At 42.1% G+C, this 15,385-nt stretch overlaps 3 pseudogenes; all 3 read left to right on the plus strand.

The window, feature by feature from the left end:
- The first annotated feature begins 14 nt into the window (after positions 1-14).
- Positions 15-6,123, plus strand: LOC121138575 (annotated as a pseudogene).
- A 36-nt stretch (positions 6,124-6,159) lies between these two features.
- LOC121138576 lies at positions 6,160-10,167 on the plus strand (annotated as a pseudogene).
- Positions 10,168-10,181: 14 nt separating this feature from the next.
- LOC121138577 lies at positions 10,182-15,367 on the plus strand (annotated as a pseudogene).
- Positions 15,368-15,385: the final 18 nt, after the last annotated feature.

Below are 15,385 nucleotides of genomic sequence, written 5' to 3' on the forward strand. Positions count from 1 at the left end.
ACTGCGCCTGGGCCATGAAGTGGCAGAACGAGCTAGACTCCAGCCCGAGCGGGCGTGGCTTGTCATTGTCCGCAAAGGGGCCGCTGGAGCGCTAAGGGGAGGCAGAGGCTGGCGGGCGGCCAGCAGCACACGAGGCCTCAGGCGGCACCAGCACCCAGTTCCAGCGCGGACGCGTGACGAGCCCCGTGGCAGTGGCAGCGGCGGGACTCGCGACGGTCATGCTGCCGGGGATGCGAATCACCGGGCGAGCACTGGGCGCGCCCGGAGGCGGAGGACGCACCTGCACGGCCTCGGGGGGCCCCCGGGCCGGCGGCGCGTCGCCCCGTGCATCTCCACTCCCGCCGCCCCCGCCGCCCCCGCCGCCCCCCGGGGCGGAACCTGAGGGTCCCGGCTCCATGGCGGCTCTGGAATACAAGAAGCTCCTCATCAGTAGCCTGAGCCCGCGCTGCCGGCCGAGCACCTGGAGGACCGGCTCTTCCACCAGTTCAAGCGCTTCGCGGAGATCAGCCTGTGTTTTTCGCACACCCCGGAGCTGGGCCGCGTGGCCTACGTGAACTTCCGGCACCCACAGGACGCGCGAGGCCCGGCAGCATGCCCTGGCACGGCAGCTGCTGCTGTACGACCGTCCGCTCAAGGTGGAGCCGGTCTACCTGAGCGGCGGCGACAGCGGGAGCAGCAGGCTCAGTAGCAGTAGCAGCACCGCAGCCTCCACACCGCCCCCAGGGCCTCCCATGCCCGCAGATCCGCTGGGCTACTTGCCGCCGCACTGGGGCTACCAGTACAAGCAGTGCTCGCTGTCGCCTGTGGCCGCCCCCCCCTGAGGAAGCCCTGCGCCCGGCACGCCGAGGCAGCCTTCGCCCTGGACGCTGTGGCCACCAAGGCCGTGGGACTGGGGCCTTGGACTACTAAGGGTTGTACGACGACCTTGGGCACCCCTACGGCTACCCGGCTGTGTGCCAGGAGGACCTGATGCCGGAGGATGACCAGAGAGCCACTCAAAAGCTCTTCATCGGGAACCTGGACCACAGTGTGTCTGAGGTGAAGCTCCGACGGGCCTTCGAGAAGTACGGTATCATCGAGGAGGTGGTCATCAAGAGGCCTGCCCGTGGCCAGGGGGGTGCCTGTAGGGAAAAGGGACCAGTCAAAGAAACACACCCTGAGCAGAGCCAAAGAAACACACTTTGGCCCTGCAACCAGAACCAAAGAAATGTACCCTGACCCTAAAACCAGTGCCAAAGGAACACACTTTGTCCCTGGAATCAGAGTCAGTGAAAATGTACCCTGGCCCTAAAATTGGAGGCAAAAGGCTAAAAAGGACCAGAGAAAGAAACACTAACGATACAATACTGTGTGTGAAACTAAATGCTTAACTTCTTCAAAACTAACGATACAAAACTGTGTGTGAAACTACAAGCTTAACTTCATCAAAATTAATGATACAACACTGTGTGTGAAAGTAATTGCATAACTACATTATAACTTACCATAGAACACTCTATTAGAAACTAGATACTTAACTTTTTCAAAACTAATGATACAACACGGTGTATGAAACTACATGCTTAACTTCTTCAAAACTAATGATCCAACACTGTGTGTGAAACTATGTGGTTAACTTCATGAGAACTTACCATATAACGCTGTTTTAGAAACTACGTGCTTATCTTCTTCGAAACTAATGATACAATACCGTGTGAAACTATGTGCTTAACTTCTTCAAAACTAACGATACAACACTGTGTGTGAAACTATGTGCTTAACATCATGAAATCATACTATATAACACTATATGAGAAACTACGTGTTTAACTTCATGAAAACTAACGATACAACACTGTGTGTGAAACTATGTGCTTAACATCATGAAATCATACTATATAACACTATAGGAGAAACTACGTGTTTAACATCATGAAAACTAACGATACAACACTGTGTGTGAAACTACATGCTTTACTTCTTCAAAACTAACGATACAACACTGTGTGTGAAACTACATGCTTAACTTCTTCAAAACTAACGATACAACACTGTGTGTTTAACTATGTGCTTAACTTCATGAGAACTTACCATATCACACTGTATTAGAAACTAGGTGCCATTCTTCTTCCAAATTTAGGATACAACACTGTGTGTGAAACTATGTGCTTAACTTCATGAAATCTAACTATATAACACTATATGAGAAACTATGTACTTAACTTCATGAAAACTATCTATACAACACAGTATGTAAAACTACGTGATTAACCTCTTCAGGAATAAGATACAACACTGTGTGTTAAACTATGTGCTTAACTTCATGAGAACCTACCATATAACACTGTATTAAAAACTATGTGTTTGTCTTGTATGAAACTAACAATACAACACTGTGTGTGAAACTATGTGCTTAACGTCATGAAATCTAACTATATAACACTATATGAGAAATTACATACTTAACATCATGAAAACTAACGATACAACTCTGTGCGTAAAACTACATGCTTAACTTCTTCAAAACCAATGACACTACACCGTGTGTGAAACTATGTGCTTAATTACATGAGAACTTATCATATAACACTGTACTAACTTCATGAAATCTAATTATATAACACTATATGAGAAACTACGTACTTACCTTCATGAAAACTAACGATACAACACAGTGTGTGAGGGTATATGCTTAACTTCTTCAAAACTAACCACACAACACTGTGTGTGAAACTGTGAGTTTAACTTCATGAGAACTTACCATATAACGCTGTTTTAGAAACTACGTGCTTATCTTCTTCGAAACTAATGATACAATACCGTGTGAAACTATGTGCTTAACTTCTTCAAAACTAACGATACAACACTGTGTGTGAAACTATGTGCTTAACATCATGAAATCATACTATATAACACTATATGAGAAACTACGTGTTTAACTTCATGAAAACTAATGATACAACACTGTGTGTGAAACTACATGCTTTACTTCTTCAAAACTAACGATACAACACTGTGTGTGAAACTACATGCTTCACTTCTTCAAAACTAACGATACAACACCGTGTGTGAAACTATGTGCTTAAATTCATGGAATCTAACTATATAACACTATATGAGAAACTATGTACTTAACTTCATGAAAACTAACTATACAACACAGTATGTAAAACTACGTGATTAACCTCTTCAGGAATAAGGTACAGCACTGTGTGTTAAACTATGTGCTTAACTTCATGAGAACTTACCATATAACACTGTGTTAGAAACTACATGCTTAACTTCTTCAAAACTAACGATACAACACTGTGTGTGAAACTACACGCTTAACTTCTTCAAAACTAACGATACAACACTCTGTGTTTAACTATGTGCTTAACTTCATGAGAACTTACCATATCACACTGTATTAGAAACTAGGTGCCATTCTTCTTCCAAATTTAGGATACAACACTGTGTGTGAAACTATGTGCTTAACTTCATGAAATCTAACTATATAACACTATATGAGAAACTATGTACTTAACTTCATGAAAACTATCTATACAACACAGTATGTAAAACTACGTGATTAACCTCTTCAGGAATAAGATACAACACTGTGGGTTAAACTATGTGCTTACCTTCATGAGAACTTACCATATAACACTGTATTAAAAACTATGTGCTTGTCTTGTACGAAAGTAACAATACAACACTGTGTGTGAAACTATGTGCTTAACTTCATGAAATCTAACTATATAACACTATATGAGAAATTACATACTTAACATCATGAAAACTAACGATACAACTCTGTGCGTAAAACTACATGCTTAACTTCTTCAAAACCAATGACACTACACCGTGTGTGAAACTATGTGCTTAATTACATGAGAACTTATCATATAACACTGTACTAACTTCATGAAATCTAACTATATAACACTATATGAGAAACTACGTACTTACCTTCATGAAAACTAACGATACAACACAGTGTGTGAGGGTATATGCTTAACTTCTTCAAAACTAACCACACAACACTGTGTGTGAAACTGTGAGTTTAACTTCATGAGAACTTACCATATAACGCTGTTTTAGAAACTACGTGCTTATCTTCTTCGAAACTGATGATACAATACCGTGTGAAACTATGGGCTTAACTTCTTCAAAACTAACGATACAACACTGTGTGTGAAACTATGTGCTTAACATCATGAAATCATACTATATAACACTATATGAGAAACTACGTGTTTAACTTCATGAAAACTAATGATACAACACTGTGTGTGAAACTACATGCTTAACTTCATCAAAATTAATGATACAACACTGTGTGTGAAAGTAATTGCATAACTACATTATAACTTACCATAGAACACTCTATTAGAAACTAGATACTTAACTTTTTCAAAACTAATGATACAACACGGTGTATGAAACTACATGCTTAACTTCTTCAAAACTAACGATCCAACACTGTGTGTGAAACTATGTGGTTAACTTCATGAGAACTTACAATATGACGCTGTTTTAGAAACTACGTGCTTATCTTCTTCGAAACTAATGATACAATACCGTGTGAAACTATGTGCTTAACTTCTTCAAAACTAACGATACAACACTGTGTGTGAAACTATGTGCTTAACATCATGAAATCATACTATATAACACTATATGAGAAACTACGTGTTTAACTTCATGAAAACTAACGATACAACACTGTGTGTGAAACTATGTGCTTAACATCATGAAATCATACTATATAACACTATATGAGAAACTACGTGTTTAACATCATGAAAACTAACGATACAACACTGTGTGTGAAACTACATGCTTTACTTCTTCAAAACTAACGATACAACACTGTGTGTGAAACTACATGCTTCACTTCTTCAAAACTAACGATACAACACCGTGTGTGAAACTATGTGCTTAAATTCATGAAATCTAACTATATAACACTATATGAGAAACTATGTACTTAACTTCATGAAAACTAACTATACAACACAGTATGTAAAACTACGTGATTAACCTCTTCAGGAATAAGATACAACACTGTGTGATAAACTATGTGCTTAACTTCATGAGAACTTACCATATAACACTGTGTTAGAAACTACATGCTTAACTTCTTCAAAACTAACGATACAACACTGTGTGTGAAACTACATGCTTAACTTCTTCAAAACTAACGATACAACACTGTGTGTTTAACTATGTGCTTAACTTCATGAGAACTTACCATATCACACTGTATTAGAAACTAGGTGCCATTCTTCTTCCAAATTTAGGATACAACTCTGTGTGTGAAACTATGTGCTTAAATTCATGAAATCTAACTATATAACACTATATGAGAAACTATGTACTTAACTTCATGAAAACTAACTATACAACACAGTGTGTAAAACTACGTGATTAACCTCTTCAGGAATAAGATGCAACACTGTGTGTTAAACTATGTGCTTAACTTCATGAGAACTTACCATATAACACTGTGTTAGAAACTACATGCTTAACTTCTTCAAAACTAACGATACAACACTGTGTGTGAAACTACATGCTTAACTTCTTCAAAACTAACGATACAACACTCTGTGTTTAACTATGTGCTTAACTTCATGAGAACTTACCACATAACACTGTATTAGAAACTAGGTGCCATTCTTCTTCCAAATTTAGGATACAACACTGTGTGTGAAACTATGTGCTTAACTTCATGAAATCTAACTATATAACACTATATGAGAAACTACGTACTTAACATCATGAAAACGAACGATACAACTCTGTGTGTGAAACTACATGCTTAACTTCTTCAAAACTAACGACACTACACTGTGTGTGAAACTACATGCCTAACATCTTCAAAACTAAGGATACAACACTGTGTGTGAAACTACATGCTTAACTTCTTCAAAACTAACGATACAACACAGTGTAAGAAACTATGTGCCTAAATTTATGAAAAGTAACCATGCAAGACTTTGGAGAAATTACATGCTGAACTTCATGAAAACTAACGATAAAACACTGTGTGAGATCTACCTGAGTAACTTCTTTAAAACTGACAGCACAGGCCGAGTCCTTTTGTCCAAGATGGCGGCGCCGGGGGCGCTGCCTCCTGGGCTGCAGCCGCTGCCTCCGTGAGGGGCCTGCGGGCTGCCTGCCCACTGCGCCTGGGCCATGAAGTGGCAGAACGAGCTAGACTCCAGCCCGAGCGGGCGTGGCTTGTCATTGTCCGCAAAGGGGCCTCGGGAGCCCTAAGGGGAGGCAGAGGCGGGCGGGCGGCCAGCAGCACACGAGGCCTCAGGCGGCACCAGCACCCAGTTCCAGCGCGGACGCGTGACGAGCCCCGTGGCAGTGGCAGCGGCGGGACTCGCGACGGTCATGCTGCCGGGGATGCGAATCACCGGGCGAGCACCGGGCGCGCCCGGAGGCGGAGGACGCACCTGCACGGCCTCGGGGGGCCCCCGGGCCGGCGGCGCGTCGCCCCGTGCATCTCCACTCCCGCCGCCCCCGCCGCCCCCGCCGCCCCCCGGGGCGGAACCTGAGGGTCCCGGCTCCATGGCGGCTCTGGAATACAAGAAGCTCCTCATCAGTAGCCTGAGCCCTGCGCTCTGGCCGAGCACCTGGAGGACCGGCTCTTCCACCAGTCTCAAGCGCTTCGCGGAGATCAGCCTGTGTTTTCGCACACCCCGGAGCTGGGCCGCGTGGCCTACATGAACTTCCGGCACCCACAGGACGCGCGAGGCCCGGCAGCATGCCCTGGCAAGGCAGCTGCTGCTGTACGACCGTCCGCTCAAGGTGGAGCCGGTCTACCTGAGCGGCGGCGACAGCGGGAGCAGCAGGCTCAGTAGCAGTAGCAGCACCGCAGCCTCCACACCGCCCCCAGGGCCTCCCATGCCCGCAGATCCGCTGGGCTACTTGCCGCCGCACTGGGGCTACCAGTACAAGCAGTGCTCGCTGTCGCCTGTGGCTGCCCCGCCCCTGAGGAAGCCCTGCGCCCGGCACGCCGAGGCAGCCTTCGCCCTGGACGCTGTGGCCACCAAGGCCTTGGGACTGGGGCCTTGGACTACTAAGGGTTGTACGACGACCTTGGGCGCCCCTACGGCTACCCGGCTGTGTGCCAGGAGGACCTGATGCCGGAGGATGACCAGAGAGCCACTCAAAAGCTCTTCATCGGGAACCTGGACCACAGTGTGTCTGAGGTGAAGCTCCGACGGGCCTTCGAGAAGTACGGTATCATCGAGGAGGTGGTCATCAAGAGGCCTGCCCGTGGCCAGGGGGGTGCCTGTAGGGAAAAGGGACCAGTCAAAGAAACACACCCTGAGCAGAGCCAAAGAAACACACTTTGGCCCTGCAACCAGAACCAAAGAAATGTACCCTGACCCTAAAACCAGTGCCAAAGGAACACACTTTGTCCCTGGAATCAGAGTCAGTGAAAATGTACCCTGGCCCTAAAATTGGAGGCAAAAGGCTAAAAAGGACCAGAGAAAGAAACACTAACGATACAATACTGTGTGTGAAACTAAATGCTTAACTTCTTCAAAACTAACGATACAAAACTGTGTGTGAAACTACATGCTTAACTTCATCAAAATTAATGATACAACACTGTGTGTGAAAGTAATTGCATAACTACATTATAACTTACCATAGAACACTCTATTAGAAACTAGATACTTAACTTTTTCAAAACTAATGATACAACACGGTGTATGAAACTACATGCTTAACTTCTTCAAAACTAACGATCCAACACTGTGTGTGAAACTATGTGGTTAACTTCATGAGAACTTACCATATAACGCTGTTTTAGAAACTACGTGCTTATCTTCTTCGAAACTAATGATACAATACCGTGTGAAACTATGTGCTTAACTTCTTCAAAACTAACGATACAACACTGTGTGTGAAACTATGTGCTTAACATCATGAAATCATACTATATAACACTATATGAGAAACTACGTGTTTAACTTCATGAAAACTAACGATACAACACTGTGTGTGAAACTACATGCTTTACTTCTTCAAAACTAACGATACAACACTGTGTGTGAAACTACATGCTTCACTTCTTCAAAACTAACGATACAACACCGTGTGTGAAACTATGTGCTTAAATTCATGAAATCTAACTATATAACACTATATGAGAAACTATGTACTTAACTTCATGAAAACTAACTATACAACACAGTATGTAAAACTACGTGATTAACCTCTTCAGGAATAAGATACAGCACTGTATGTTAAACTATGTGCTTAACTTCATGAGAACTTACCATATAACACTGTGTTAGAAACTACATGCTTAACTTCTTCAAAACTAACGATACAACACTGTGTGTGAAACTACATGCTTAACTTCTTCAAAACTAACGATACAACACTCTGTGTTTAACTATGTGCTTAACTTCATGAGAACTTACCACATAACACTGTATTAGAAACTAGGTGCCATTCTTCTTCCAAATTTAGGATACAACACTGTGTGTGAAACTATGTGCTTAACTTCATGAAATCTAACTATATAACACTATATGAGAAACTATGTACTTAACTTCATGAAAACTATCTATACAACACAGTATGTAAAACTACGTGATTAACCTCTTCAGGAATAAGATACAACACTGTGTGTTAAACTATGTGCTTAACTTCATGAGAACTTACCATATAACACTGTATTAAAAACTATGTGCTTGTCTTGTACGAAACTAACAATACAACACTGTGTGTGAAACTATGTGCTTAACTTCATGAAATCTAACTATATAACACTATATGAGAAATTACATACTTAACATCATGAAAACTAACGATACAACTCTGTGCGTAAAACTACATGCTTAACTTCTTCAAAACCAATGACACTACACCGTGTGTGAAACTATGTGCTTAATTACATGAGAACTTATCATATAACACTGTACTAACTTCATGAAATCTAACTATATAACACTATATGAGAAACTACGTACTTACCTTCATGAAAACTAACGATACAACACAGTGTGTGAGGGTATATGCTTAACTTCTTCAAAACTAACCACACAACACTGTGTGTGAAACTGTGAGTTTAACTTCATGAGAACTTACCATATACCGCTGTTTTAGAAACTACGTGCTTATCTTCTTCGAAACTGATGATACAATACCGTGTGAAACTATGTGCTTAACTTCTTCAAAACTAACGATACAACACTGTGTGTGAAACTATGTGCTTAACATCATGAAATCATACTATATAACACTATATGAGAAACTACGTGTTTAACTTCATGAAAACTAATGATACAACACTGTGTGTGAAACTACATGCTTTACTTCTTCAAAACTAACGATACAACACTGTGTGTGAAACTACATGCTTCACTTCTTCAAAACTAAGGATACAACACCGTGTGTGAAACTATGTGCTTAAATTCATGAAATCTAACTATATAACACTATATGAGAAACTATGTACTTAACTTCATGAAAACTAACTATACAACACAGTGTGTAAAACTACGTGATTAACCTCTTCAGGAATAAGATACAACACTGTGTGTTAAACTATGTGCTTAACTTCATGAGAACTTACCATATAACACTGTGTTAGAAACTACATGCTTAACTTCTTCAAAACTAACGATACAACACTGTGTGTGAAACTACATGCTTAACTTCTTCAAAACTAACGATACAACACTCTGTGTTTAACTATGTGCTTAACTTCATGAGAACTTACCACATAACACTGTATTAGAAACTAGGTGCCATTCTTCTTCCAAATTTAGGATACAACACTGTGTGTGAAACTATGTGCTTAACTTCATGAAATCTAACTATATAACACTATATGAGAAACTACGTACTTAACATCATGAAAACGAACGATACAACTCTGTGTGTGAAACTACATGCTTAACTTCTTCAAAACTAACGACACTACACTGTGTGTGAAACTACATGCCTAACATCTTCAAAACTAAGGATACAACACTGTGTGTGAAACTACATGCTTAACTTCTTCAAAACTAACGATACAACACAGTGTAAGAAACTATGTGCCTAAATTTATGAAAAGTAACCATGCAAGACTTTGGAGAAATTACATGCTGAACTTCATGAAAACTAACGATAAAACACTGTGTGAGATCTACCTGAGTAACTTCTTTAAAACTGACAGCACAGGCCTAGTCCTTTTGTCCAAGATGGCGGCGCCGGGGGCGCTGCCTCCTGGGCTGCAGCCGCTGCCTCCGTGAGGGGCCTGCGGGCTGCCTGCCCACTGCGCCTGGGCCATGAAGTGGCAGAACAGAGCTAGACTCCAGCCCGAGCGGGCGTGGCTTGTCATTGTCCGCAAAGGGGCCTCGGGAGCGCTAAGGGGAGGCAGAGGCGGGCGGGCGGCCAGCAGCACACGAGGCCTCAGGCGGCACCAGCACCCAGTTCCAGCGCGGACGCGTGACGAGCCCCGTGGCAGTGGCAGCGGCGGGACTCGCGACGGTCATGCTGCCGGGGATGCGAATCACCGGGCGAGCACCGGGCGCGCCCGGAGGCGGAGGACGCACCTGCACGGCCTCGGGGGGCCCCCGGGCCGGCGGCGCGTCGCCCCGTGCATCTCCACTCCCGCCGCCCCCGCCGCCCCGCCGCCCCCGGGGCGGAACCTGAGGGTCCCGGCTCCATGGCGGCTCTGGAATACAAGAAGCTCCTCATCAGTAGCCTGAGCCCCGCGCTGCCGGCCGAGCACCTGGAGGACCGGCTCTTCCACCAGTCTCAAGCGCTTCGCGGAGATCAGCCTGTGTTTTTCGCACACCCCGGAGCTGGGCCGCGTGGCCTACGTGAACTTCCGGCACCCACAGGACGCGCGAGGCCCGGCAGCATGCCCTGGCACGGCAGCTGCTGCTGTACGACCGTCCGCTCAAGGTGGAGCCGGTCTACCTGAGCGGCGGCGACAGCGGGAGCAGCAGGCTCAGTAGCAGTAGCAGCACCGCAGCCTCCACACCGCCCCCAGGGCCTCCCATGCCCGCAGATCCGCTGGGCTACTTGCCGCCGCACTGGGGCTACCAGTACAAGCAGTGCTCGCTGTCGCCTGTGGCCGCCCCGCCCCTGAGGAAGCCCTGCGCCCGGCACGCCGAGGCAGCCTTCGCCCTGGACGCTGTGGCCACCAAGGCCGTGGGACTGGGGCCTTGGACTACTAAGGGTTGTACGACGACCTTGGGCGCCCCTACGGCTACCCGGCTGTGTGCCAGGAGGACCTGATGCCGGAGGATGACCAGAGAGCCACTCAAAAGCTCTTCATCGGGAACCTGGACCACAGTGTGTCTGAGGTGAAGCTCCGACGGGCCTTCGAGAAGTACGGTATCATCGAGGAGGTGGTCATCAAGAGGCCTGCCCGTGGCCAGGGGGGTGCCTGTAGGGAAAAGGGACCAGTCAAAGAAACACACCCTGAGCAGAGCCAAAGAAACACACTTTGGCCCTGCAACCAGAACCAAAGAAATGTACCCTGACCCTAAAACCAGTGCCAAAGGAACACACTTTGTCCCTGGAATCAGAGTCAGTGAAAATGTACCCTGGCCCTAAAATTGGAGGCAAAAGGCTAAAAAGGACCAGAGAAAGAAACACTAACGATACAATACTGTGTGTGAAACTAAATGCTTAACTTCTTCAAAACTAACGATACAAAACTGTGTGTGAAACTACATGCTTAACTTCATCAAAATTAATGATACAACACTGTGTGTGAAAGTAATTGCATAACTACATTATAACTTACCATAGAACACTCTATTAGAAACTAGATACTTAACTTTTTCAAAACTAATGATACAACACGGTGTATGAAACTACATGCTTAACTTCTTCAAAACTAACGATCCAACACTGTGTGTGAAACTATGTGGTTAACTTCATGAGAACTTACCATATAACGCTGTTTTAGAAACTACGTGCTTATCTTCTTCGAAACTAATGATACAATACCGTGTGAAACTATGTGCTTAACTTCTTCAAAACTAACGATACAACACTGTGTGTGAAACTATGTGCTTAACATCATGAAATCATACTATATAACACTATATGAGAAACTACGTGTTTAACTTCATGAAAACTAACGATACAACACTGTGTGTGAAACTATGTGCTTAACATCATGAAATCATACTATATAACACTATATGAGAAACTACGTGTTTAACATCATGAAAACTAACGATACAACACTGTGTGTGAAACTACATGCTTTACTTCTTCAAAACTAACGATACAACACTGTGTGTGAAACTATGTGGTTAACTTCATGAGAACTTACCATATAACGCTGTTTTAGAAACTACGTGCTTATCTTCTTCGAAACTAATGATACAATACCGTGTGAAACTATGTGCTTAACTTCTTCAAAACTAACGATACAACACTGTGTGTGAAACTATGTGCTTAACATCATGAAATCATACTATATAACACTATATGAGAAACTACGTGTTTAACTTCATGAAAACTAACGATACAACACTGTGTGTGAAACTATGTGCTTAACATCATGAAATCATACTATATAACACTATATGAGAAACTACGTGTTTAACTTCATGAAAACTAACGATACAACACTGTGTGTGAAACTACATGCTTTACTTCTTCAAAACTAACGATACAACACTGTGTGTGAAACTACATGCTTCACTTCTTCAAAACTAACGATACAACACCGTGTGTGAAACTATGTGCTTAAATTCATGAAATCTAACTATATAACACTATATGAGAAACTATGTACTTAACTTCATGAAAACTAACTATACAACACAGTATGTAAAACTACGTGATTAACCTCTTCAGGAATAAGATACAGCACTGTGTGTTAAACTATGTGCTTAACTTCATGAGAACTTACCATATAACACTGTGTTAGAAACTACATGCTTAACTTCTTCAAAACTAACGATACAACACTGTGTGTGAAACTACACGCTTAACTTCTTCAAAACTAACGATACAACACTCTGTGTTTAACTATGTGCTTAACTTCATGAGAACTTACCATATCACACTGTATTAGAAACTAGGTGCCATTCTTCTTCCAAATTTAGGATACAACACTGTGTGTGAAACTATGTGCTTAACTTCATGAAATCTAACTATATAACACTATATGAGAAACTATGTACTTAACTTCATGAAAACTATCTATACAACACAGTATGTAAAACTACGTGATTAACCTCTTCAGGAATAAGATACAACACTGTGTGTTAAACTATGTGCTTAACTTCATGAGAACTTACCATATAACACTGTATTAAAAACTATGTGCTTGTCTTGTACGAAACTAACAATACAACACTGTGTGTGAAACTATGTGCTTAACTTCATGAAATCTAACTATATAACACTATATGAGAAATTACATACTTAACATCATGAAAACTAACGATACAACTCTGTGCGTAAAACTACATGCTTAACTTCTTCAAAACCAATGACACTACACCGTGTGTGAAACTATGTGCTTAATTACATGAGAACTTATCATATAACACTGTACTAACTTCATGAAATCTAACTATATAACACTATATGAGAAACTACGTACTTACCTTCATGAAAACTAACGATACAACACAGTGTGTGAGGGTATATGCTTAACTTCTTCAAAACTAACCACACAACACTGTGTGTGAAACTGTGAGTTTAACTTCATGAGAACTTACCATATAACGCTGTTTTAGAAACTACGTGCTTATCTTCTTCGAAACTGATGATACAATACCGTGTGAAACTATGTGCTTAACTTCTTCAAAACTAACGATACAACACTGTGTGTGAAACTATGTGCTTAACATCATGAAATCATACTATATAACACTATATGAGAAACTACGTGTTTAACTTCATGAAAACTAATGATACAACACTGTGTGTGAAACTACATGCTTAACTTCATCAAAATTAATGATACAACACTGTGTGTGAAAGTAATTGCATAACTACATTATAACTTACCATAGAACACTCTATTAGAAACTAGATACTTAACTTTTTCAAAACTAATGATACAACACGGTGTATGAAACTACATGCTTAACTTCTTCAAAACTAACGATCCAACACTGTGTGTGAAACTATGTGGTTAACTTCATGAGAACTTACAATATGACGCTGTTTTAGAAACTACGTGCTTATCTTCTTCGAAACTAATGATACAATACCGTGTGAAACTATGTGCTTAACTTCTTCAAAACTAACGATACAACACTGTGTGTGAAACTATGTGCTTAACATCATGAAATCATACTATATAACACTATATGAGAAACTACGTGTTTAACTTCATGAAAACTAACGATACAACACTGTGTGTGAAACTATGTGCTTAACATCATGAAATCATACTATATAACACTATATGAGAAACTACGTGTTTAACATCATGAAAACTAACGATACAACACTGTGTGTGAAACTACATGCTTTACTTCTTCAAAACTAACGATACAACACTGTGTGTGAAACTACATGCTTCACTTCTTCAAAACTAACGATACAACACCGTGTGTGAAACTATGTGCTTAAATTCATGAAATCTAACTATATAACACTATATGAGAAACTATGTACTTAACTTCATGAAAACTAACTATACAACACAGTGTGTAAAACTACGTGATTAACCTCTTCAGGAATAAGATACAACACTGTGTGTTAAACTATGTGCTTAACTTCATGAGAACTTACCATATAACACTGTGTTAGAAACTACATGCTTAACTTCTTCAAAACTAACGATACAACACTGTGTGTGAAACTACATGCTTAACTTCTTCAAAACTAACGATACAACACTCTGTGTTTAACTATGTGCTTAACTTCATGAGAACTTACCACATAACACTGTATTAGAAACTAGGTGCCATTCTTCTTCCAAATTTAGGATACAACACTGTGTGTGAAACTATGTGCTTAACTTCATGAAATCTAACTATATAACACTATATGAGAAACTACGTACTTAACATCATGAAAACGAACGATACAACTCTGTGTGTGAAACTACATGCTTAACTTCTTCAAAAGTAACGACACTACACTGTGTGTGAAACTACATGCCTAACATCTTCAAAACTAAGGATACAACACTGTGTGTGAAACTACATGCTTAACTTCTTCAAAACTAACGATACAACACAGTGTAAGAAACTATGTGCCTAAATTTATGAAAAGTAACCATGCAAGACTTTGGAGAAATTACATGCTGAACTTCATGAAAACTAACGATAAAACACTGTGTGAGATCTACCTGAGTAACTTCTTTAAAACTGACAGCACAGGCCGAGTCCTTTTGTCCAAGATGGCGGCGCCGGGGGCGCTGCCTCCTGGGCTGCAGCCGCTGCCTCCGTGAGGGGCCTGCGGGCTGCCT

Source organism: Mesocricetus auratus, unplaced genomic scaffold, assembly GCF_017639785.1.
Source record: "Mesocricetus auratus isolate SY011 unplaced genomic scaffold, BCM_Maur_2.0 contig_9516_pilon_obj, whole genome shotgun sequence".
Taxonomy (NCBI): Eukaryota; Metazoa; Chordata; class Mammalia; order Rodentia; family Cricetidae; genus Mesocricetus; species Mesocricetus auratus.